The sequence below is a fragment of the Odocoileus virginianus genome, chromosome 10, assembly GCF_023699985.2.
Source record: "Odocoileus virginianus isolate 20LAN1187 ecotype Illinois chromosome 10, Ovbor_1.2, whole genome shotgun sequence".
In the NCBI taxonomy this organism is placed as follows: Eukaryota; Metazoa; Chordata; class Mammalia; order Artiodactyla; family Cervidae; genus Odocoileus; species Odocoileus virginianus.
The window spans coordinates 791,786-818,489 of NC_069683.1; the positions used below are offsets into that span (position 1 = coordinate 791,786).

General features: G+C 40.2%; 1 long non-coding RNA gene across 4 annotated transcripts in view; it reads left to right on the plus strand.

The window, feature by feature from the left end:
* The first annotated feature begins 10,219 nt into the window (after positions 1 to 10,219).
* LOC110152202 (uncharacterized) overlaps positions 10,220 to 26,704 on the plus strand; it is a 50,588-nt gene continuing 34,103 nt past the window's right edge. The window contains exons 1-5 of one of the 4 annotated variants that reach the window (XR_011489829.1): positions 10,220 to 10,469; positions 11,492 to 11,545; positions 12,546 to 12,680; positions 17,047 to 17,190; positions 24,283 to 24,339. This is a non-coding gene — a long non-coding RNA (uncharacterized lncRNA). Of the gene's footprint in view, positions 10,470 to 11,491; positions 11,546 to 12,545; positions 12,681 to 17,046; positions 17,191 to 22,010; positions 22,157 to 24,282; positions 24,340 to 26,704 lie in introns of all 4 variants that reach the window. The other 3 variants (XR_011489830.1, XR_011489831.1, XR_011489828.1) reach the window with 3 other exon arrangements.

Below are 26,704 nucleotides of genomic sequence, written 5' to 3' on the forward strand. Positions count from 1 at the left end.
TTTACATACCCTGCTGATAGACTTATATAAATTGCTTAAACCACTTTGGATACCAATTTGAGAATATCCAATATGGAAACTTCATTCCTAGATTCAAAGTGTAAAAGTTAGTATATATGCTCTTAACAAAAGATAAGAATATTCATAGAATAGTCCTAGAATCTGCATTCCAAACCCCAACTGGAAAAATAATCTAAAATTCCAAATCCAAATGTTCATCAGTGGTAGAATAATCTCACGAAGTAAATTTAGTGCTGAGCAAAAGTATCAAGCGTGAAGTATTACATACTTTATGATTCAATTTGTTTAATGATTAAAAACCAACAAAATACCTATTGGAAGTCAAGATTGTGGTAACTTTTCAGAAGAAAAGATGGAAATGAAACAACATAATTCTAAATAGTTCCCAGGTTAAAGAGGATGTCTCAAGGGAATTTTTAAAAATGTTTCACAGCAACGCACTTCAGGATTCTTGCCTGGAGAATCCTGTGGACAGAGGAGCATAGCAGGCTACAGTCCATGGGGTCACAAAGAGTCAGACACGACTGAAGTGACTTAGCATGCATGTAAACAACATGGGAATGAAAATGCAACATACCAAATTTATTGTGATACAGCTAAAACAGTGAAATTTATAGCATTTAATATCTACATTAGAAAATAGGAAACGCCTTAAATCAATCTAACATTTGAACTCAAGAAACTTTAAAAAAAAGGAACCAAAAGAAAGCAGAAGGAAACAGAAAAATTAAATCAATAAAACTGAAAACAGGAAAGTAGAAAAATCAGAACCGGAAAAAAAAACCTAATTCTGGAAAAGATTGATGATGAAACTGACTACACGTTAGGAAGACTAAGAAAGGGAAGAAACACATTACTAACAGAAGGTATGAAATGAGAGATATCACTAAAAAGCCCACAGACATGAAAAGGATGGTAAGGGGTCCCAAAGAAAGCAAACTCAGCCAAATACATGTTTGCCTACACTGCAGATTTGGACAAAAATTTCCTGATCGCAGTGGCCTATGACTGCTCCGTCGCCATCTGGCAGCCCCTGGACCCTGTCACCGTGAACTCCAGCTCTGTAGACTGTGGGTTCTAGTGTTTGGATTCATGAAAGCCCTGCATTCCTTGACACAGAGATGAATGGTATTGCAGCCGTCCTCCTTTACAGACTTGAAAATCCCCCATTTTTTCTGTAAAATCAAACAGATGACATGTTTCTCCATCACATGGTGATATATTTTGACGCTGTAGTAGTCCTGGTACTGATCTCTCAGCTGGGATCCTTTACTCATACTCTGAGGTAGTTTCCACCATGTGTAGAATATCAGTTCAAGGGAAATATAAAGCATTTTCCACCTGTGGTGAGCGGAAAGGATGGTAAGGGAACACTACAAACAACTCTATGCATAAATTTGACAGTTTACTTGAATGGATCAATTCCTTGACAAGTGCAAGCTGCCACAATTTGCTAAAATGAAATAGAACTTTTCAATATTCTTATAGATATTTTTCAAATCTGATTTATATTTTAAAACTACCTGCAAATAATTTTTCAAGCCTACGTGGTTCCACTGGAGAATTCTATGGACTATTTTAAGAAAAAGTAATACCAATTCTACATAATCTCTTCCTGAAAATAGAACAGGCAAAACGCTGTTACCATGATGGTAAAATGGTAAAAAAGCAATACCAAAAGAAGAAAATTACAGACCATATCCTTCATTAGAGTGCAAAAAAAATTCTTAACAAAATGCCATTAGCAAATATAGTAACTTGAATGGATCCCAAGAGCATCACTCGGAGTGAAAGCCAATCTCAGAAAGGTCACATACCGTGTCATTCCACATCTTTCTTTCTTTGTTTGTTTTTGGACTTCCCTGGGGGCTCAGACGGTAAAGAATTGGCTTGCAATGCAGAAGACCTGGGTTTGATCCCTGGGTTGGGATGATCCCCTGGAGGAGGGCATGGCAACCACTCCAGCATTCTTGCCTGGAAAATCCCCATGGACAGAGGAGCCTGGCAGGCTACAGTTTATGGGGTCACAAAGAATCAGACCTGACTAAGCACAGCACAGCACATACAGTTGACCCTTGGATAATACAATTTTGAACTGCATAGGTCCACTTACACACAGATTTTTTTTTTTCAATAAATACTACAGTACTGCATGAACTGTGGTTCGTTGAATTCATGGATGCAGAGCCACAAAGAGAGTCAACTGTGGGATTTGAACATCTGTGGATTTTGGTGTCCCTGGTGGGTCCTGGAACCAATCCCTGACGTTGCTAAAGGGTCCGCTGTGTAAATATCCTTGAATGGCAAACACGAAGATGGCGGGAAACAGATTACCGGTTTACGGGTGGTGAGCTGGGCGCGGCTGCGAAGGAGCAGCCTGAGGGCCATCTCCGTGGTAACGGAGCAGCTCTGGGTCTTGATCGCTGCAGATGTCACATGACTCTGCAGGCATCCCCCACTTTTTAAAAGTTCACTTTACGTTCACCTTTATGAAAGACCTACATTAGAACCTGTTTTCACCTAATTGAAAGAAATCTGAAGAGTGTCTTCAATTTTATGAAAGAAAAAAAAGGGCAGAAAGCAAAAGCAGCACCAGTGTTTATTTTGCAGCGAGCACTTCAAGCAGCAAGGGAGGTGCTGCCAAGCTCCCTCTCCAGAGCCCAGCGTCTCGGCATCGAGTCACCACAGCTTTAGGTCGCGTCTCTGAGCGTTTGTGCTTTATCTGGGTTCACTTTGTGTGTCTGTTAGTAAGGAGTGTCCTAAGGTCTTCACTTGTCTTCACCTGACGCCGTTTCAGCTGGCAGAGGAAATCTGTCCATACGTGACAAAACGGCACAGGACAACACACACACAGCACCAACATGAAATACCTGGTTTGAATATTGTACTGGACTACACAAGACGCAACCACTGGGGACACTGGGTGAAGACGACGTGGGGCCTCTCTGCACTCTGCAAGCCTTGTCGAAGTTAAAACCAGGAAAGGTATGGGCTGTGATACCACAGAGCCAGTGAGTGATTCTTTAGTAAACTGGGTGAAGGATACATGGATTTTCAATTTGCTTAATTCATCTAACTGTATACTTGATATGGATAGCCTCTGGTATATTTATTTCAGCCCAATTATTTTTAAGGGCTTCCCTGACGACTCAGACAGTAAAGAATCTGCCTGCAATGCAGGAGACCCAAGTTTGATCCTTCGGTTGGGAAGATCCCCTGAAGAAGGAAGTGGCAACCCACTCCAGTATTGTTGCCTGAGAATTCTATGGACAGAGGAGCCCAGCGGGCTACAGTCCATGGGGTCACAAAGAGTTGGACATGACTGAGTGACTAACAATTTTAATTGGTTTTAAAAGTATGAGGATGGATGAAACCAAATAGGATGAAGTATTGAGTGAATAGTTAAAGAGTACTAAGGGAAGAACTCTGAAAAAAACTAACTTTAAGATCATGACCAGAAAGAAGATGCAGCAGAATCTGGGAAGTGGTCATATGGGAAAAAAAAAAAAATTAAGGAATTATAGTATCATGAAACCAAAGGAGTCCCAAGATAGGGATTCAAGTTAGTCAAATAAGTCAGTAATGGAAAGGGCAAATAATAAAGTCTCAGTACTTACATCTTGGGACAAATTGCAGGAAGTTAAAAATACTTAACAGGACATGAAAATGTAGACACTAGAGCATATGCTAATTTATATGATTTATGCTCTTAGGTTAGGGGAAAGCTAAGTTTGCATACAGGCCAAGAGAAAGAAGATAGAACTAGTTAAGTGGTACATTGCACAACGATGACAAATTCTTCACATCCCCATTTGCATGCTCCTCTGAAATGTGACTTTGAAGTTCCTGAATATATTGAACATTATTAACAGATCTCAAGGCAAAAATAGACAGCAATGAAATTAATAGCAATAGTGGATAGATTATCCAGACAGAAAGTCAGTAAGGAAATAATGCACTTGAACTATACTTTAGAACAATTGAACCTGACATATATACAGAAGATCATATCCAACAGCAGCAGAATACATATTCATCTCAAGGGAGCATAGAACATTTTCCAGGATAGATCGTATACTGGGTCAAAAAAACTAGTCTTCACAAACTTAAGAAGATTGAAACATACCAAATATCTTTTCTAATCACAATGGTATAAAACTACAAAGAAATTGAGGTAAGCTGGAAATTTTACACAAAATGAAAAAATGCTTCTGAGCAAAGTGTCAAGAAATCAAAAGGGAAATAAATATTTTGAGAGAAATAGAAGTGTGAATGCAACATGTTAAAATGGCTGCAGTGAAAGCCGTTGTAAGAGGGGGTTTATAGAAGTGAATGCCTGCAGTAAAGAGATCTCAGGTACACATCTGATCTTACAACTCAGGGACAGAAAAAGAACAAACTAAACCCAAAGTTAATAAAAAGAATATAGTAAAGATTAGAGCAGAAGTAAATAAGAGGCTAGAAAGACAGTAAAAAAGATGAATAAGACTAAGAGATTTTTGGAAAAAACTGACAATTTTTCTTAGTCATAGCTAAACTAAGAAAAAATAGATGCTTCAAATTAATAAAATTATAAAAAGAGACATTACAGCTGATGCCAATTATAAAAGACTATAAGAGAATACTATGAACAATCACATGCCAGCAAATTAGATAGCTTAGAAGAAATAGATAAAGTCCCAGAAACCTACAACTTACTAAGACCGAACCATGAAGTAACAGAAAATCTGAGCAGACCAGTAACAGGCAAGGATGTTGAATCAATAGTCGAAAATCTCCCAACAAACAAAATCTCAGGGCCAGATAGCTCAGACGGTAAAGAATCTGCCTGCAGTGCAGGAGACCCGGGTTCGATCCCGGCGTCAGAAAGATCCTTTGGAGAAGGGAATGCCAACCCACTCCAGTGTTCTTGCCTGGAGAATCCCATGGACAGAGGAGCCTGGCAGGATACAGTCCATGGGGTCGCAAAGAGTCGGACACGACTGAGCGAGTAACGCTGCTGCTGCTGCTGATTGCTTCAGTCGTGTCCGACCCCGCGACCCCATAGAGGGCAGCCCACCAGGCTCGCCCGTCCCTGCCACTACCCAACAATTAATTTCCATGTCAACTGTTTGTAAGGCTCATGCCACAGACTCACACTTAACAAAGAATCCAAAGGCAATACCAAGGTCCAACAGAGAGAGCATATCTTTTCCCCAAAGGAGTATGGGGTTAGGAATTTATTATGAGAAAAATTCTGCTACCTGGGAACATCAGAACTGCAGGAAGGGCTGAGGGTTGGACTTTCAGCAGCAGGAGGGCATTAGAAACCAGATGATAAAAGAGGCCTACTTTTAGGTGGTCCATGTATGTCTGAGTCAAACCACAGTTCCCCCAGATAATCATTCTTCTAATCCTAGGTTCTCACCGGTATAGACTAATAGTACTCCCAATTCTGAAATTCATTCATATAAAAGCATAAATAAAGAATACTAGGCTATCCATTCCAGTATTCTTGGGCTTCCCTTGTGGCTCAGCTGGTAAAGAATCTGCCTGCCATGCGGGAGACCTGGGTTTGATCCCTGGGTTGGGAAGATCCCCTGGAGAAGGCAAAAGCTACCCATTCCAGTATTCTCGCCTGGAGAATTCCATGGACTATATATAGTCCATGGGGTCACAAAGAGTCAGACATGACTGAGCAACTTTCACTTTCACTTCAAAGCACAAGTGATTGATAGAAGATAGGATGTAAAAACAGAGTTCACATTTTGTGAAGAAATAAAACGAGTTTTAGTCTAGAAAAATAGGATATCACACTCACCAAGTTAGGCCTAAGACTTTTCAGTTTTACTCAAAACAAATGTGTCAGATAACAGGGATAGTCATCAATAAAGATTATAGTATCTTGAATATGAAAAAACTTTCCAAAGAGACAATTCTATAGAAGAAACCAATAAGGGAAAAGAAAACACACAGATAATTTGACCCTAGTGCCTCAGTTTTATTAATCAACCAAAATTTTAAGAACTCAAACTATCTGAACTGACATTAAGCCCATACATTTTAAGAAAACAAAATGTTTTCAGTCATTAAATATTATGAGCCAGCCCCTGAAATTGAGTGGAAAAGGAAAATAATGCTACACACACACACACACACATATACGAGTTCTAATGTCTGATAATGGTATTTCCCTACTTACTAGACTTAGTCAGATTCATTCAAAAATAGAGATTTAATTAAAATGAGTTCATATTCAATGGCTACTTGACCTGCTCTGACCGAGGGAAGAAGGTACGGCATATCTGTAGAATGGAAAGTAGTTTGATAAATGAACCACAGTGTCTATGGAGAGAAGGTAGGACGTGAGGCTGTACAGTAAACAAGGGGAAAATAAAATATGATTTGAATGACATCCTAAGGCACTGGAATTCCAGTCAGTCCATGATGGAGTACTGTGGAAACACAGACTTTTGGTTAGTTCTTGAAGTGGGAATGTGAAGAATGTAACTGAGGTGGCCGTTGTACTAAAAATGGGATACCTAGGTTAGACAATTGCTGCAATTTTCTAGAGGAGAGATGATGCGTGTTACAGCTAGAATATGGGAGATGAAGACAAAGAGCAAAAAGTTCGTGATGTATATGAAAGAAAAAATGAGAAGAATTTGGAGATTGGTTATATTTGCAAGTGATACCAGTGCTGGGGCTTGGGAGTTAGCTGGAATAGAGGGGAAAGAAAAGGTTTATCATAGGCAGATGATGCATTTAGATGGGATTGTTTTTTTATCCGAGGTGCTTTTGGAAAATCTATGTAGAAGCAGTTATTAGGAAGTTGGAAATATGAGACTAGGAATTCAGTAGAGAATTCTAAAATGGTAATTTAGCTTTGGAAGTTATTTACAGGGTTATGGTGCACCCCATATATGCAAATGGCATTTCCAATCAAGAAAGCCCAGATTCAGCAATCAAAGGTCCATAAGAAACCAGGTATGAAATGTTACAAAGTAATGACCAGATGGTCTCTTATTAGAGAATCCAGACCTCATCGAATGGCCTTAAAATCAGAGACAAAGGGTCTTTTCTAATTATGATTTTTGACAAGAATAAAAATGGAAGGGATCCTAGGGAAGAATTTCATTTAAGGCCAAAATATAAGGCCATGGAAAGGAGTCCACAAAGAGTGCGCATAGAACTTGGAGAGTCAAGTGCTGAAACTAAAGGAACAGACAGACAGTGGTGAGAAAGCAGCTGTTTCAGCCATAATTACTTCAAGCAGCTTTAATCACTTATTTTTAGTTTCTATGATTTCCAATAACATACTACCCAAACAGACATGTACCGAATTTGACTAAAACATTTAAGTATTCCTATGTTATCATACATATAATCAATTTTTATTGCTTGTGCTCATGTATCATCTATTTAGATATCCACCCTTGTTTTAGATCCTGGTTGTAAACAAGACAGAAAAGATCCCGGCTCTAATGGAGTCAAGGAGAAGATAAATGATACATATGTTTGTTTGTTTGTTTTAATGACTTTGTAGGAGAATTTTAGGAAGCATGGCGTTAGAAAATGCTTTTTAGGAAATGACTAGGATAATGGGAAGAGAGATGGTGTGGATAGCTGGCACTATTTTAGATAGAAAATAAGTGCTTATCTAAGAAGGTGGTTTTTCAAGCCATTTTCCAAGTCAGAAGACAAGTACTCCAAGCAGAGGCAATAGAATAAAATCCTGAGAAAGGAAAGAGATTGGCTGGTCTGAGAGGATAGCATGTCTATAACTCATTGATTAAAAAGGAAGGTGATTAAGGACAAAGTTGGAAAGACAGGCAGGGCCAGCTCACATGGTGCCTTTTGGGCCTTGTTAAGATTTCATGTAAATGCAGACAGAAGACATCAAGAAGAGATGAACTGAAAGAAGGAAGAGGCTTATAGGAGAGTGAAAAGATCTAGACTGCCTCTATCCAACAAAAAATAACTTGAGCTACATGTGTAATTTAAAATTTTCTAGTAGCCACACTAAGAAAGTGAACAGAAACAGGTGAAATTAAGTTTAATAATATATTTCATTAACCATACATTTCAAAAATATTTAGATATTTTACATTCTTTTTTATCATATCCAGTCTTTAAAAATTTTGTGTGCATTTTAACATGTCAGCTCAGACGAACTACATTTCAAAGGCTTAATTTCCACATGTGGCTACTGAAGGGCAGTGTGGGTCTCGCAGTTTCAGTAGAATTCACAGAAAATGTATTCATCATTCACCATACCTAAGGACTCTTGGTTCCAGAAAGTGAGCAAATGCTTAGAAAACTCTTGCCCTCAAAAGAAAGGAAGGTTTTCAGGAAAAGGAGATACAGAATGTTTCCTGTGAAGAGGTTAGAGATATACAGATTTCTGTGCCCAATAAAATGCAGATTCCAGGAGACACAGTCAAAAAGACTTCCCACTCCATCCTCACTTCATTTGATGACTTCAGGTCTTCCCTTTCTTCTGGATCACTCTCACAAATATATAAAGGATGTTATTGTTTCTCCTGTTTAAAACAAAAACCTCCTGACCACTTTCCGTTCTTTGAAAACATTTCTTTCCTTTGTTTAAAAACGAAACTCAAAAAAACTTTCCATTTTGACTATTCCCAAACTATCTCCTCTCACCCATTCTCTCTTGAATCCATTCCAGTTAGGGTTTGGCCTCTACTTTGCAGATATGCAGATGACAACACCCTTATGGCAGAAAGTGAAGAAGAACTAAATAAACAGCCACTTGATGAAAGTGAAAGAGGAGAGTGAAAAAGTTGGCTTGAAGCTCAACATTCAGAAAACTAAGGTCATGGCATCCAGTCCCATCACTTCATGGCAAATAAATGGGGAAACACTAGAAACAGTGGCTGACTTTATTTTTCTGGGCTCCAAAATCAGTGCAGATGGTGATTGCAGCCATGAAATTAAAAGATGCTTACTCCTTGGAAGGAAAGTTATGACCAACCTAGACAGTATAGTAAAAAGCATGTATGGATTGAGAATTTGACTATAAAGAAAGCTGAGCACCGAAGAATTGATGCTTTTGAACTGTGGTGTTGTAGAAGACTCTTGAGAGTCCCTTGGACTGCAAGGAGATCCAACCGGTTCATCCTACAGGAGATCAGTCCTGGGTGTTCACTGGAAGGACTGATGTTGAAGCTGAAACTCCAATACTTTGGCCACCTGATGTGAAGAGCTGACTTATTGGAAAAGATCCTGATGCTGGGAGGGATTGAGGGCAGGAGGAGAAGGGGATGACAGAGGATGAGATGGTTGGATGGCATCACCGACTCAATGGACATGGGTTTGAGCATGCTCCAGGAACTGGTGATGGACAGGGAGGCCTGCAGTCCATGGGGTCACAAAGAGTTGGACATGACTGAGCGACTGAACTGAACTGATGGTACCCAGTATAATGTCATCATGGAGATGGCTGTCAAGCTAGAATTCTAATATATTAGTTGTTGGGACCTGTTTACAGCATATTTTAAACTTGTATAACCCGATTTCAGTTCTCAGAGTAACTTAGTGTGAACACTGGAGGTACACAGAAAATATATTATCTCATTGTACAGAAAAACAACCGAAGGAAAAAGAAAGATAAATATTTTGCTGAAGCACCCATGCCTCTAATAAAACCAGAACTCAGCTTTGCTGAGCAGTTCTCTTCCCGGTACAACTTGTGAAAATTAAAAGCAGAAAGACCGTTGCTAATACAAACCTAGCAGAAGAGGGAGGGGAGACCGCGTGTTTGACGGAGATGTCTCTGCTGAAGCAGCCAGGGAATAATCAGGCGTGGCCCAGACTGTGATGCTCACAAACGCAGAGTGTGATGCCAACACAGGCAGCAAAGGGTTTGTCTCTGTTAACCGCCTACGTGCGTGCTCAGTCACTTCAGTCGTGTCCAACTCTCTGCGACCCCATGGACCACGGCCCGCCAGGCTCCTCCGTCCATGGGATTCTCCAGGCAGGAGGTCTGGAGCGGGCTGCCATTCCCTTCTCCTCTGCCGCTCCATGTCATCCTTATCCGTGTCCCCGGAACCTGCACATCCCGGCGAGGCCGCCCGTGCACGCGTCCCGGGGGGCCCCACGCGCTGCCGCCGGAAGCCGCCCTCTGGGCCACAACTGCTGCGTTGGAGCCGCGCGAGGGGGATGCGGGGCCCAGCCGAGAAGGCAGGACCGGCTCGGCCACTGCTGCCGCCGGGCTTCTGGGTCCGGAACGAAGGGCACCGCCGGCGAGATCGCGCCCCGCTGGCTCGCCGCGTGATTCAGCGAGCAGGGACCCACGGTTGGTGTAGACCATGCCGAGGCCGGGCATTCCCGACACAAGGTCTTCTTGAGTTTCCGTTTTGTACCGGTTAGTCTTATTTGCCCACCTGCGCAATTCTAGAGGGGGTTTGCTGCTGAGGAGTCACCCTGTGAGAGAATAAAGGATATGGGTAAGGACAAGATTTGAACTCAAATTTGGCTCTTTCTACTATACTTTTCTGCCTCTTTCGGTTTCAGGCTTCAGGAGGCCAGCTAAGAGAACTCAAACCTTAAGAGTTCGTTTAAATGGAAGGAAAAGTTTATTAGTGAATTTAAAGACAAAGTCTTATATTTCTGATATGGCTATAAAATAAAGAGGTTGACGGGGGAGAAAAGGTGCCAGACATTGGAGATTCGGGAGATTAGATTGTGAGAGTAGATTGCCAGGTGAGAAAAATTAGAGGACAAGGTGATTAAAAAAAAAAAAAGACAATTTGATTGCAAGAAAAAAACCATCTCTTACTAGCAATAGCAAAATGAAGGTACCTGTGTACATTTATTGTATTGTATGAACAGATATGATTACATAATCTAAAGGCAAGAAGTTAACCAGGTGCCATGAGAAACTCAGCAAGACAAAAAATCCAACTTTTTTGACCCTGTAAATGTGGGGATATGGGTAATACTTAGAGGGGCTGATGGACTGGAGCAACCACCATAAACTGGTTTTTACAGTCCTGCTTGGGCTTCCGTGGTGGCTCACACTGTAAAGAGTCTGCCAGCAGTGCAGGAGATGAGGGTTCAGTCCCTGGCTCCGGAAGATCCCCTGTAGAAGGGAATGGCAGCTCACTCCAGTATTCTTGCCTGGAGAATTCCATGGACAGAGGAGCCTGGTGGGTTATAGTCCATGGGGTTGCAAAGAGTTGGACACAGCTAAGCAGCTAACACACACAGAGAGAGTCCTATTTAAGGTTGTTAAATGAACAAAAGTATTTGAGAACTAATGATTGGATTTTTCAAGATAGTGATATTGGTGGTTTGATGAAAAACATCTCTCAGGGAATTATGAAACAGTGAAAAATGAGCAGCTGTAGGATTAAATTTCCCTCAATTTTAAGCATCTTACTCAAGGACATAATTAGTATTTATTTGTCTCCGTATTTTCCTATAAAAAAGAAGCATTTATCTTCTCATTTCTCTCTTGTATCCTTAGTGAAAAATGCCACAAGATCGTGTGTGGATAAGACAGGAAGCAAGAATGTTGGGGGTAAGAACTAAAGGCTACTTAAGCAAATAAATGACTAAAATGTTGCAATTTCTTTTTTAAAATTTATTTATTTTTTAATTGAAGGATAATTGCTTTATAGAATTTTGTTGTTTTCTGTCAAACATCAGTATGAATCTAAATATAAAATAGGTATCTAAATATAAAAAGGAGAGGACTTTAACCACCTCCATTATGAACTCCCCAAATGAAAGAGAGGTAATGAAAGTGTCCTGAAATGATTATGTAATAATATCTGCATTCTCCACATGCCACCTGAAAGTATCAACTATATTAAAGTTAAATAGAGCAAAAATTATGAATCTATCAACTATATTTAAATAACGCCAAACCACTGCAACCTAGTCATACTCCCAAGAAATATACTCTGAGTCTGGAACTAGGTATAAAAATCCCTTTTTGGCATCTATAAATTATTTTGAGCTGAGCTGATGATGACAGTGGTCCCAAATGAAATGGTCAGATTGTGGGAATAATATTCAGGAAAATCTGCCGACCGTACAGCATTGTGGACAGTGATCATAATGGCACTATGTTCTTGAAATCATCCTACAGACATGGCGCTGTTATCCCAATCAACTCATCAAATCTAGCAGGTTACATCCTTTTTCATTAGCCACCCACATTTTTAAATGATGGAACCAGATTAGGAATTAAACCAACAGGATTAAAGCTTGGTCCAGTGTTTCTGACTCCTCAATTCTATTATTGTCTTCCCTTATTTAAGATTTACCTGACCTCAACAAGAATTGTACTACAGCCTTGCATAAAGCAGACAATGAACCCAAGTTTCCACTCCTCATTCCCAATTTTCTGATGTTAAGATCTAGATTCCTAACCCCCTTTTCTGCTAATCCGATATGGTTACTGAGAAGGAATAAAGTGTTTCTGAGAATATGTATGTTACTGGTCACGTTACTATCCTTCTGATGAGATCTACCATTATCTAAGAGTTTAGATCTCATTTAATTCTACTTTCCAGTTTTGGACAAGGTGAAGTAGATAGACTTTTGTCTATTCCTGCCACTAGTTACAGCTAAAACTTTGGACAAAGAAGACAAAGATTTTCAGAAGGCAGAAGAGCTAGGGACCTTGAAATCCAAAGAATGACATGGTGGTGAGTTTCCTGGGGCATTTTATTTGTTTGTTTTTCTTCACATCTCCAGAACTGAGTGCTCAAGAAGCCTGTAACCCAAAAACACCATTAAGCACAGACAAAAAAAAAAAAACAAGGAAAGCCTATTTTCTCAGCCACGTTGTTGTTCAGTTGCTAAGCTGGGTCTGACTGTTTGCAACCCCATGGACTGCAGCACGCCAGGCTCGACTGTCCTCCTCTATCTCCCGGAGTTTGCTCAGATTATGTCCATTGAGTCAGTGATGCCATCTAATCATCTCATCCTCTGCTGCTCCCTTCTCCTTTTGCCTTCAGTCTTTCCCAGCATCAGGGTCTTTTCTAGTGAGTCATGTCTTCACATCAGGTGGCCAAAATATTGGACCTTCAACTTCAGCATCAGTCCTTCCAATGAATATTCAGGGGTGATTTCCTTTAAGATTGAATGGTTTGATCTCCTTGCAGTCCAAGGGACTCTCAAGAGTCTTCTCCAACACCACAGTTCAAAAGCATCAATTCTTCAGTGCTCAGTCTTCTTTATGGTCCAACTCCCATCTGTACATGACTACTATAAAAACTATAACTTTGATTGTATGGACCTTTATTTGCAAAGTGGTGTCCACGGTACAACTGAAAATTACTCATCCAAAAAATAACCAGGAAAATCTCAACCTGCATGAGAAAAGACAATGAATAGATGCCCACACCAGAATTACACTGTTATTAGAATTATCTGATAAGAATTTTTAAGTGGCTGTTAGAAAAATGTAACAACAAGCAATTATGAGCATACTGAAAACAAGTTTATAGATAAAAATTCAAAGAAAAGAAATAGAGAAAACCAAATGGAAATTTTATAACTGAAAAATGCAATAACTGGAAAAAATTCACTGGATGAGTTCAATGAGGGTATGGACAGGATAGAGAAAAGAATCAGTAAACTTTTAAGTATAACAATAAAAATTATTCCGTGTGAGAGGAGAGCCAGATGGCAGAGCAGAAGCACATGCAGCTCTTGGCCCCCAACAACCACATCAAAAATACATCTATGTGTGGAGCACTTCTCACTGAAAGCAAACTGAAACTGGCAGAAAAACTCTTATAGAGCCAAGGCTATAGGAAGAACCACACAAAGTCAGGTTTGAAGGGAGGAGAAGAGGTCAGGTCAGGATCCATATCTCTAGGAGGCCAACACAGAGAGAGGGGATCACACAGGCTCAGAGATCCTCTCTGAGAAATGAACAACTGAAACCACATATGGGGCACTCCAAACCAGGAGCCCAACACAGGGAGGGCAGGTTTCCTTAACATGTTTGAAAACTAGCTCGGGACTGGCAGTAGCTATGAAAAACCTCTGCTCGTAAAGGTGTTCACGCGCTTACCTAATCACAAAACAAACAGACCAAGCAGACAGAAGCTGCCTGGAACCCTGACTGGCATCCCAGAACTACCCCAGTGTACATACTGATCTAAGCCAAGCACCTCACTCTGACCCCTATTGCACTGCTCCGGGCTGGGGCAAAGGCCGCTGCTGCCAAGGAGAGCGCACAGTTGTGGGAGGATCACACCCAGGGATGAAGTAGGATGTACTCCAGGGAGGCAAGGATGGTTCAATATCTGCAAATCAACCAATATGATACACCACAATTTTAAAAAGGATAAAAATCACATGATCAATTCAATATACATAGAAGAAGCATTTAACAACATTTAACACCCATTCATGATTAAAAAAAGAATTATCAAAATGGGTATAAAGGGAACATAACTGAACATAGTAAGAGCCATTTTTTACAAACCCACAGCTAACATCATACGTGATGGTGAAGAGCTAAAAGCTTATCCTCTAAAATCAGGAATAAGACGAAGATGTCCATTTTTACCACTTCTATTTAACATGGTATTAGCCACAGAAATCAGTCAAGAAAAAGAAAGAAAATGCACTCAAGTTGGAAAGGAAGAAGTAAATCTGTCACTATTTGCAGATGACATGATGCTGTATAGAGAAAACACTAAATCTGCTCCCAAAAACTATTAAAAATACTAAATGGTTTCAGTAAAATTGCAGGATATGAGATTAATATACAGAAATCTAATTCTTTTTTTTGTGTTAATAATGAACTATCAAAAAAAGAAAGGAGGAAAATTACATCAAAAAGAATATCTAGGAATAAACTTAACCAAGAAGGTAAAAGACCTATACTCTGAAAACTATAAAATGCTGATAAAAGAAATTGAAAATGATACTGAGAAATGGAGAGATATAAAATGCTCTTGAATTTGTAATTTAAAAACTCCTAAAAAAGAGATTGCCAGGTGTCTATATTTCACCAAAGAATTCTGCCAAATACTTTAAGAATGCTTAACACCAGTTCTTCATAATCTTTTTCAGAAAACAGGAGAGGAGGGAACATTTCTTGAATTACTTGAATAGGCCAATATTACTCTGATGCTATAACCAAAGACAGTACACAAGAAGAAGCCCATAGTTTTATTTGTAATAGCCCTCAATGTCGAAATTATCAAAGTGGAAATCACCTCAATAGGTGAATAACTGAATAAACTATAGTCATCCATATCATGGATGAAAGAAAATGCATTGAGACCCACACCGACTAAGATGGATTTCAAGGGCATTGAGCTAAATGAAAAAAGTCAGTCTTAAAAGTTACATGCTGAATTATTCAATTTATATAACATTCTCAGAATGACACAAGTGTAGAGATGGAAAACACACTAGTGACTTCCAGACATTAAGGAAGTTGGAAGGAGAGTGATTATAGAGGTGTGGGATGAAGGATACCTTTGTAGTAATTTAGAAGTTCTCTTTCTTGAGTATGGTGGTGGGAGACAGAACGAATGGCACAGAACTACAAGCACACACAATACCAAGCTCCATCTCCGCATCCTGGTGCTGTAATACGGTTACGCGGCCGCTGGGAGCGCCCCGGTTCAGGGCACAGGGCCTCTCTGTAATATTTTTGCAATCTATAATTATTTGGATATGAAAGTTGGTTTTTTTTTTTTTATCCTTCGATCTTCTAAACTCAGACTTAAGAAAACGTCAGTGTATTCCAGCTTTAGCAAGGAGCTAAAACTCTGTGCCGCTGCAGCAGCGGGCAAAGTCCTGTCGAATGCAGTGTCCCCTTCCCTCTTGCTTCCACTGCAGCCTGCCGGAAGTGCTGCTAAATGCATAGTTTCGAGTTGCGCCTGAGTACTCTCCAGGAGAGGGGAGTATCGCACCAACTAGCCGCTTTTTAGCTCTGCTCATCATCACATAACCAGAACAGAAGCCTACTGCAGACTTCAAGCTGAAGTTATCCTGCTTAAGAGGATATGTTTTTTTGAGGAAAAGGATATCAGTTTACCCAGACATTCTGGAAGTATGAGTTGCACAGACTTTGCTGGCTATCTAGCATTTGAGCCTCTCTGTATCTCCACGCAGATTCGATCCCTGGTTGGAGAACTAAGATCCTTTGTGCCACACAGGTGTGCCCCCCCCCCCAAAAAAGAAATTAAATTATTTTAAAAGTATGAGATATAGTAAGGCAAGAGATTTTCTGTTTTGAATGCCAGTATAACTCCTTTAGTTTTTTTAGTTTTTTTTTTAAAGCTGAATTCCTATGTTTGGTGGATGCCCAGGAGCAGGGAGGGGGTGCCTTATTCAACCATGGCAGAAGCAGGCATGGCTGAGAAACATCTGTTTGAAAACCAGCTGCAAGGCCCTACAGTGAGGTGTTAGGGGGCTCTGCACAGCAAGCTTAGAATTGTCCTTCTCCTGTGGCTCTGAGGCTGCCGTACTTAGCCTGACTTCAGTGGACAGAAATCATCCACAATCCCCACACCAGGTGGTAGGCCCCCGGAAGAGCTATAGAAAACCAGGTGACTCAAGGGCTCACTCTCTTTCTTTAGCCCTTATTTATACAGGACCCAGGACTCTGATATAAACCACTGTCACACGTGGCATGACGGGTGGGCAAAACAGGAGTCAAAGTCCCAAGTCCAGTTTGGGACCGTGAGCGAAAGGCAGGGCTAGTGGCCTGCAAAACCGACCGTCGCTGACCACGTGCGGGGATGGAGGCATATTGAGATCAGCGTGTTCAGGGCTCCGAGGTTCGTGCCCTGCGTCTCTCGAATGCAGCAGATAAACAGGCTTCTAGTACAGTTTTATCGGACATGTATATAGCCACTGTAACTGCACACTGCTCTGAAATATTAACAAACCCTCCTCATCTGAATGACACGTTGAAAACCCTAAAATTATGTTAGGTTGCCACATTCCCTCTCTACCTCGGCGTTCTCTTGATGTGTGTCCCTTTCAAAGCTTGGACTGGAATAGAAGTAAGTAATTAATGCTGTTCTTTTCTCTCAGGCCGTGCAAATAATGACTGGTCTGTTTGTTCACTCCCTGGGACTGCTCTGGATGTATTTGTTTGTCTCACAAATTATAGCATTTCAAAGAGTATATATTCCTGTTGCAGTACTGTCAGGATTCCCGTTTTGGGCAGCTGGTTTTGTGAGTAAATAATCTACTCCTTTATTGTTCTTTGTTAATTTATTCATTTGATGATTGTTTCTGAGCTATGTCGCATACCAGAGACAGTATGCTACACTAAAAATGCACAATCACTGTTTTCAAGGAATTTATTCTTATATCTAGTTGAAAGGCATATACCAATATAGAAAAAAAGACTTAGATCATACCAGTGAAATTCTTCTGCAATAAGAGTCTGTTTTGTTAAAGATCCGCCTTTCACATGCTCTTCGATAGGGGGACATAGTGGTAAGATGCATGAGGGACATTTTGGGAAAACAGGAAATGGTAGCGATTGTTCCACTGCTCACGGGGCATTTATTTTTTCCAGTGGGGCAAACAAGACGTGAGAACATTATTGCCATGGAAATAGTGGAATATATAGAATTTGTACAGGGAAATAAAAATGAAATCTTTCGTTTTGCTGTCCAAGAAGCATTTGGTAGAGTTGAACGGAAGTTTCTAAAGTAAATTTTATTATGTCTGATGGTATGGTGAGTGATATGCTATTATCCCCACAAAATGCTGAGTGATAATAGTAATACATTTGAAATTTGGTCACTCAATCAATACATCCTAATACTATGTATCAGGTATCTGTTCTAGGTGTATGAAATACATCAGTAAACAAAGCAAAGATCCCAGCCCTTTCACAGCTTTATTCTACCCAGGAGTCGAATGTTAGAAGATAATGGAGCTATAGAAGGAAGGAAAGAAAATGTTGGGTAGGGTGAGACAAAACGTTCATCAGGTCTATGGAAAACCCAAGTGAACTTTCTAGCCAACCCACTATAATAATCGATTATCAACAATAACTTTTTCAGTGAGGCCTACCTGAGCCATTCAGTTTGAAACAATAACCCATTTCCCTTTGGTACCAGCAATTCCATTTTGTCTCACCCTACCCAGCTTCTTTCTTTCTTTTTACTTCCATAATTTTACTCACTTCACTTTTCACTTTCACACCCAGGTCAGACAAAAAAATTCCAGCACCTTAGAAATTCCTCTCATGTCCCTTCCGATCAATAACCTCTCCCTCCTTATCTTAACCATTAGCCTGACTTCTAATATTGTACATTACTCTTACGTGCTTTTAAACTTTATGAAAGTAGAATCAGACAGTATGTATTATTTTGTATTTGGCTGCTTTGCTCAACTTAGGATTGTGAGATCCATCCTTGTTATTGATATAGCTGTAGTTCATTCATTATTATTGCTGATTAATATTTCATTGTATTCATCTACTCTAGTTTATATAAGCTAATGAATGGGCATTTAGGTCGCTTCCAGTTTGAAGTATTACAGAACTTCCAGTGTGGGCTATTAGTAACTTTCTTGTACATGCCTCTAGCTGCACATGTGCAGCTATCACTTTTAGGTATATATACAAAAGCAAAGTTGCAACATCTTAGGTTTGCACACATACTCAGCTTTAGTATTTAATGCTAAACTTCTCCCAGGTAGTTTTACCGATTTGCGTCCTTTTTAGGAGGCAGTAAATTGCTGTCATTCTGTATCCTCTGCGGGCTTCCTCATAGAGTCTCAGGGCTTCCCTCCATGACTCCATGCTAAAGAATCCACCTGCAATGTAGGAGACGCCGGAGATGTGGGTTTGGTCCCTGGGTCAGGAAGATCCCCTGGAGGAGGAAGTGGCAACCCACTCCAGTGTCCTTGCCTGGAACTCTCCGTGGACAAAGGCACCTGGCAGGCTGCAGCCCATGGGGTCACACTGAGTGGATGCGACTGAGCTCCGGAGCTCACAAGCGTGCATGCCCTCCGAGGTGCTTGGAATTGCCAGGTTTCCTCATGTTGCCCATTCTGGTTAGTGCTTCTGAACTTGGAGTCTTAGCTTGCCTTGCTAACTAACGAGGTAGAGAAGTTTTTTGTTTATTGTCTATTTTGACATCCTCTTTTAAAAGCACCTATACAAGTTTCTTCACATTTTTTAATTGGGTTTTCTCTCTGTCTTGTACTTATTTGCTGTAATTCTTTATATATTCTGTGCACAAACTCTGTATCAGTTTATGCATTCTAATTGTCATTTCCACTCTGTGGCTTACGGATGTCTTTCAATTTAATAATTTATTAATTTCAGTGCTACCCACTATGATAATTTTCCCTCTTTAGGTAGTACTTTTTATACCTAATTTAATAAATTTTTTCTGCTTTTAGAGTTGGAAGCTATTTTTATATTATGTACTAGAATCTAAACTGTTTTACCTTTTTACATTTGGATTTCCAGTGTACCTTGAATTTATTTTTATGATATACCTTAGGGATCAAATTTTATTTTTATAGAATATGAATTTTCAAAAGTGTCATTTATTGGGAAGAAGATTCTTTTGCTTCTATAAATCAAATGTCCACATAGGGTTGAATCCATTTCTGAACCTATTTTTCTATAATTGTGATGATATCACAGTGTCTTCACTACAGTGTCTTTAAATAAATTTTAATATCAGTACAGGTGGTCATGTTCTTCTTCCAGATTAACTTGGCTATCCTTGTATCACCTTACCATATAAATTTTGGAGTCAGTTTGTAATTTACACAGACACCAAATAAACCTGAAGGGATCGTGATTGGTATTTCACAGGAGGCTATGTTCCATGGTCTCTACAATCTGGGAACTAGCTGAAGATGAACTCTGAAGAGTGAATCAGAAGACATGGAATCTATTGAAAGTGCTTTTCACTTGTTTGTCTGACTTCATTTTTAAAATGAATTACACTGTTTAAGTTACATTTTCACTCATTCAGTAAAGAAACATACTGGACAGCCACTATCTGTAAGAACTATTCTAGGGACTTGAATAAAACAATGAATAAGATACACACCTAAGTTGAAGTAAGACAAAAAGTACCTCTACTTTCATAGATGAAAAGTGAAAATGACAGTTGCTCAGTAGTGTCCGACTCTTTGAGACCACATGGACTGTATACAGCCCACGGAATTCTCCAGGCCAAAATACTGGAGTGGATAGCCTTTCCCTTCTCCAGGAGATCTTCCCAACTCAGGGATTGAACCCAGATCTCTCGCATTGCAGGAGGATTCTTTACCAGCTGAGCCACAAGGGAAGCCCAAGAATACTGGAGTGGGTAGCCTGTCCCTTCTCCAGCGGATCTTCCCCACCCAGGAATTAAACAGGGGTCTCCTGCATCGCAGGCAGACTCTTTACCAACTTAGCTATCAAGGATACCACCTTAATGGCAGAAAGTGAAAAGGAACTAAAAAGCCTCTTGAGAATGATGAAAGAGGAGAGTGAAAAAGCTGGCTTGAAACTCAACATTCAAAATACTAAGATCATGGCATCTAGTCCCATCTCTTCATGGCAAATAGATGGGGGAAAAGTGGAAACAGTGGCAGATTTTATTTTCCTGGGCTCCAAAATCACTGTGGATGATGACTGAAGCCATGAAATTAAAAGATGCTTGCCCCTTGAAAAGACAGCTCTGACAAACCTAGACAACATACTAAAAAGCAGAGATATCACTTTGCTGACAAAAGTCCATATATGTTATGGACAAAGGTCCATAACTCAAAGCTATGGTTTTTCCAGTGGTCATTTATGGATGTGAGAGTTGGACCGTAAAGAAGGCAGAGCACCAAAGAATTGATGCTTTCGAACTGTGGTGCTGGAGAAGACTCTTTTGAGAGTTCCTTGGACTGCAAGGAGATCCAACCAGTCCATCCTAGAGGAAATCAACCCTGAATATTCCCTGGAAGGACTGATGCTGAAGCTGAAACTCCAATACTTTGGCCACCTGATGTGAAGAGATGACTCATTGGAAAAGACCCTGATGCTGGGAAAGATTGAAGGCGGGAAGAGAAGGGGATGACAGAGGATGAGATGGTTGGATGGCATCACCGACTCAATGGACATGAGTTTGAGCAATCTCTGGGAGACAGTGAAGGACAGGGGAGCCTGGTGTGCTGTATTTCATGGGGTCACAAAGAGTTGGTCACAACTTAGCAAAAAACCAACAACAACAACACTTTCATAGATCTCACTCTCTCAGTTAAGGAGACAAAGGTTAACAAGAAAGCAATTATTTTAAAATCTCTAAATGTTAGTGTTAGAAAGAAAATAAACAGCATACTTTCTGCAAGATAACAGTTGATCTTAGAGAAATCTTATAGGAGTGATAATCCTCTTTATGTTCCAGGCATACTGGTCTTTGTTCTATTCCTTAAACCAGTAAAGATTTCTCCTCTGTGTTTTTATTTCCTCTCCCTGGAAAACTCCTCTAGTCTTCAAGACTTCAGGTTACTCTTATCTCAGCTTTGATGTCTCTCTTTCAAGAGACCTTCTTAGGCCCATCTACTTAAGGTGTCCCCCAACTATTCTCCCACATATCACTAGTCCTTACGTGACAAATATACTAACAGAGGAAACAGAAATGCCATAAATCAATTTGAGTCCCATATAATCAAGGTTTCCCTGTTGCCATACCGTATCCCATTAACTGGTCTGCATGCCATAAGCCCTCCTTCAGAGCCCCACTAACCTGGGAATCAACACCTTTGGAGCAGTTGATTATCTACCTGTAAATCAGTTGGCATTCACTATTGCTTATATACCCTTTTGATGCCTTAATTTCTCATTGATCAGAAATAGAGTTACAAGAGAGAATGAGCATACATGCTTCAGTCCTTCAGAAGAAGCCTCGGCAACATGTGATAAATAGCTACAATAATTTCCTTTGTGAGTTTGATTTTGCCGGAGATTAAAAAAGAAAACACTGCTCTAGTGGTTGCTTTCTTTTTTGATGACTTTGTTGCATGTTTTGATTTTCTGGGAGACACTTTGGAATGAGCACCTCAAATGGAGGAAGCCCAGGATGCTGAGAAGAGAGTGTTCTCTTGCTGTGTGTAGGATGGCTAAGATGAGTCACTGGAAGACAAAGGTAGCACCCATTTCAAAGTACTAGAAGGAATCCTGAGGAAGGTATGTGGACATAGAAACGTAGCAGAAAGAAATAAAAATTAAGACTATCTACCGTTTGTCCAAATGTGGGGGCTCATTATAAGGTACTTATTTCAGTGCAGGGTTCTGTAAAGAAAAACGGGCTACCATAATATTTATGGGAATCTAGAAACTGGAATAAGAATTGAAGCCTTTGTAAGTGTGGGAGTTCCTGCAGACAAGATGTGCAAACAGAGGTTAGAGGATCACAGAAGATCACTGATTGCTCCTGCCTAAGGCTCCGCTGGTGGCTCAGACAGTGAAGACTCTGCCTGCAGTGCGGAAGACCTGGGCTTGATCCCTGGTCAAGAAGATCCCCTGGAGAAGGAAATGGCAACCCATTCCAGTATTCTTGCCTGGAGAATTCCATGCACAGAGGAGCCTGGTGGGCTACAGTCCACGGGATCACAGAGTCAGACACAACTGAGCAACTAACACTCACTTTCACAAGGCACCAGCACGAATGGACAAGTTGAAAGTGAAAGGCGCTCAGTCGTGTCCGACTCTTTGCAACCCCATGGACTGTATAGTCCATGGAATTCAGCAGGCCAGAATATTGGAGTGGGTAGCCATTCCCTTCTCCACAGGATCTTCCCAGCCCAGGGATTGAACCCAGATCTCCCGCATTGCAGGCGAATTCTCTACCATCTGAACCACCAGGGAAGCCTAAGAATACTGGAGTGGGCAGCCTCTCCCTTCTCCCGCGGATCTTCCCCACCCAGGAATCCAGCCAGGGTCTCTTGCATTGCAGGCAGAGTGTATGTAGTTAAATCTTTAAGCTCTGGATTCTAGGCCACCAGAATGGGGTTGCAAAGGGAAGATCAGGAATCGATCTAGAAATTGCTTTCTCTGGAAGATAACATGAAAATATACAGAGGAGAGGGAGAAAAAAGAGGCCATGGCTGCCATGTCTGATCACCATGATCTTCTGAGAGTTACAGTTTCTGCTTCCCTTCTACCTTCCAAATATTGCTTGAGATTTTCTCTTACACTATTGTAACTGAAAATAACAGAAATTAATTCTAGAAAATGTAGTTCTGAGTCATAGGTGAAAACTGTAGGACCAAGTTGACTACAAATAATTCAGCAAATTACTTCATATATAACTGTTACAATAACCACTTAGTAACACAAGTTAGAAAATATTATTCTCACTTAACCAATGAAAAAGGAAAAACTTAATGACAAGCCACATAATTTCTCTTGAGTGTCATAGAAAGCACAGTTCAGAGAATTCAAACTCATGTCCTTCTGACCCCAAAATGCTCTTCAGTGCTGACATGTTGGGCTTCCCAGGTGACTCACTGGTGAGGAATCCAGCTGCCAGTGCGGAAGACACAGGAGATGTGTATTTGATGCCTGGGGCAGGAAGATCCCATGGAGCGGGAGCTGGCAACCCCCTCCAGTATTCTTGCTGGAGAATTCCGTGGACAGAGGAGCCAGGCAGACTAGAGTCCGTGGTCAGACCCGACTGAGTAACTGAGTGCACGTGCATGCACTGGCTTGTTAGTGGTGCCATTTTCGGGAGACAGAATATTCCTTTTCCTTCACTACTAACTGAACAGTTATTCTTTCAATGCTGTTTAAAGTTTCCATGCATACATTAAAGTTGCACCAGTGGAAAAAATAAATTTCTGATGCACCATAACTGCCATCTTTCTAACAAGTTTTAGGATTGATGGGAGGTCACAGAACAAGCTACTCATTGAAGACATTATGTAATTCTTACATTTAAGTATATATAATGAATCAAATACTTTCTAAATGTGATGTTTTCTATTAATAAAATATTTCAGCATTATATTTAAAGTACTTGCATGTGATATCACTAAGGTATAGCATTTTTAGTAGTAAGTTCATCAACTAGATGCATTTTCTTGTAATTCACCTCATGGGCTCAATAAACTGTGATTGAAAAAAAATCCAAGTAAAATTTGACAGTCTTTTAACACATGAAGTCAGCTCAAGGGGTCCATGATTTTCTCAATGGTCCCACAAAAGAGTGAATATGATGCTGTTCATGTTATGGCATTCCAGAGTTCTCTTTTTAAGTTGATTACATGGAGATGCAATGACAAGGTATTAATAAATGTGATTTTTGTTTCCAGTTTTTGCTGTCAGGAATCTTTACAGTATTGTTTGAGAGGAAGCGTTCAAGGTCTTTGGTAAGTCAGAATGTTTGTAGCAACTCTAAAGACGATTTTACTTGACAAGATGAGAGTCCATAAGGAAGTAGTGTTGTCTCTGAATCGCTGGAAACCCACCCAAATTTTTGGAGGATAGATTAAGGTATAAGAACTTTAATTTTCTACTGAATCTTTATCAGAATGAAAAGGATATACTCCAATTACTGAAATCTTTGTTACATTTCATTAGCCATAAAAATAATTCAAGATGTATGAAGTTAATCATGGAATTAAATTTCTATTATGATAAATCATTTAATGTAAACTAAAATGTTGCTTATCACACTTGAATTTTGACTTCTTGAAATGACCCAGTGTCTGTTATTACCTGTTCCTTTCTTCTTTTTCATATTTCTAGGAACGTTTGATTGTATGATGGAAAATATGTTTGAGATATTGTAAATAGTCTGGAATATGTTGATTTTATTTAGTGTCTAGTTTTATGTTGACGGGTAGGAAGACGGAAAGATAAGAAATTGGAGTAACTATAAATATTAGTGCTGGCAGGCTGACTTCTGGGATGGCAGCACAAGCAACTCTACGATGTCATTCTTCCATTCTGCCCACCCCCCACCTCCACCCACCCAGTCACAGGCTGTGGTCTGAACCACGGCTCAGCTTTCACCCTCCCACCTGGAACCACATGCCTCCAAGTTAAGGTCCCTGAGTCTCCCCCAAAACAAGGAAAATGTCAACAAAAAAAAGAAAAAAAAAGACCCTAAAATTCATAGTTTGAAAGTGCATGCATGTGCCTGCAAAGTCACTTCAGTCGTGTCCAGCTCTCTGGGACCCCATGGACTGAGCCTACCTCGCTCCTCCGTCCGTGGGACTCTCCTGCAAGAATCCTGGAGTGGGTGCCGTGCCCTCCTCCAGGGGCTCTTCCCAATCCAGGGATCAAACCCGCGTCTCATATCTCCTGCATTGGCAGGCGGGTTCTTTACCACCAGCGCCACCTGGGGTGGACATTAACCAAACTCAAAGTAACAACTGAAAATTGTCTATCCAGGTGACACTGTTGAGTGTGAAGAAACAGAGATCTGAGGTGTTTTAACCTGGAGATACTCCCACTTCCACCTCAATCCCCAGCTCATTGCACAGTAGCCGGGAAAAGCCTAGTCCTGCAGCCAGCTGAGAGGACGGACATCCTCTGATGCTCTCTTAAAATCATCGTTCTCTGGGCACAGTTGATATTTTCTTAAGTTACAACATTCTGAAAAATCTCTGTCCTCAGGCTATTGTGGCTATTTGTGTAAATACAAAGTGAAAACAAAGTCCTATCACCAGGAAAGTATTGAAATAATATCAGTGTACTGACTACAGTGCAGTTGCATAAAGCTGTGAGTTCAGTTGCAATGAACCAAAGCTTGGTCAGAAATTTCAAAGAAAATATTTGATAACTAGAAAACCACAGGGAGCTTTGAGAAGCCACAGCATATTCTTAGCAATCAAAAATACTGTATACATGTGGAAGACTATGCATGTCTAAGAGGAAAAACTTGGGAAAGGAGAAATACCTATTCTGGCTGGCTCTGAAACCCTGGGCAAGCAAAAAGTGGAATCTAAGACTGTGTTCTAAACTTATTGAAATTTTAAAGGGTGTATTTTCACACAGGTTCCCCTTGGTAAAGGCACTAAATTATACTGACCCAGGAGTAATCCCTAGGAAGTCAGTCTGTTTTGTTTTGTTCTGCAGTATAGTTGATTTACAATGTTGTGTTAATTTCAGGTATGCAGTAAAGTGAATCAATTATACATATACATGTAAGGATTTTTAAAAGGAACTTCTTCAAAAAATAGAGAATTCAGAGACCCCAAGTCAAAACTTTAGGAAATGAATTTAGGAAAGTCACTAAACAAATAAGCAAGAACAAGAAAGCAACAACCAAAAATACAGCAAAAATAATGAATTCTGGATGAGAAAGGAAGAATCTAATGCCAAATTTGTTACAGTATATGATGTTAAATGTCTATTTAAAATAGAAAGCATGCGAAGACTCTGAAATATATTTCACATATTCAAGGGGAAAAAGCACCCAGCAGACAGTGTCCCTAATGAGCCACAGACTTCGGGCCTTACAGTCAGTGACGTCAGATCAGCTGTTAAAGACACGTTCAAAGAGCTAAAGAAAACGATGTTAAAGAAGCAAAAGAAAGGGTAAAAGTGATGTCTCACCAATAGATATCGGTAATGAGAAACTGTTTTAAAAAACAGATACTCTAATTGAAAAGGGCAAGCACTAAATAAATGAAGAATTCACTAGAGGAAATAAAGAACAGACTAGAGCTGGCAGAAAAAAGAACCAGAAAACTTGAAGATAGGTCAGTAGAGATTATTTAATAAGAG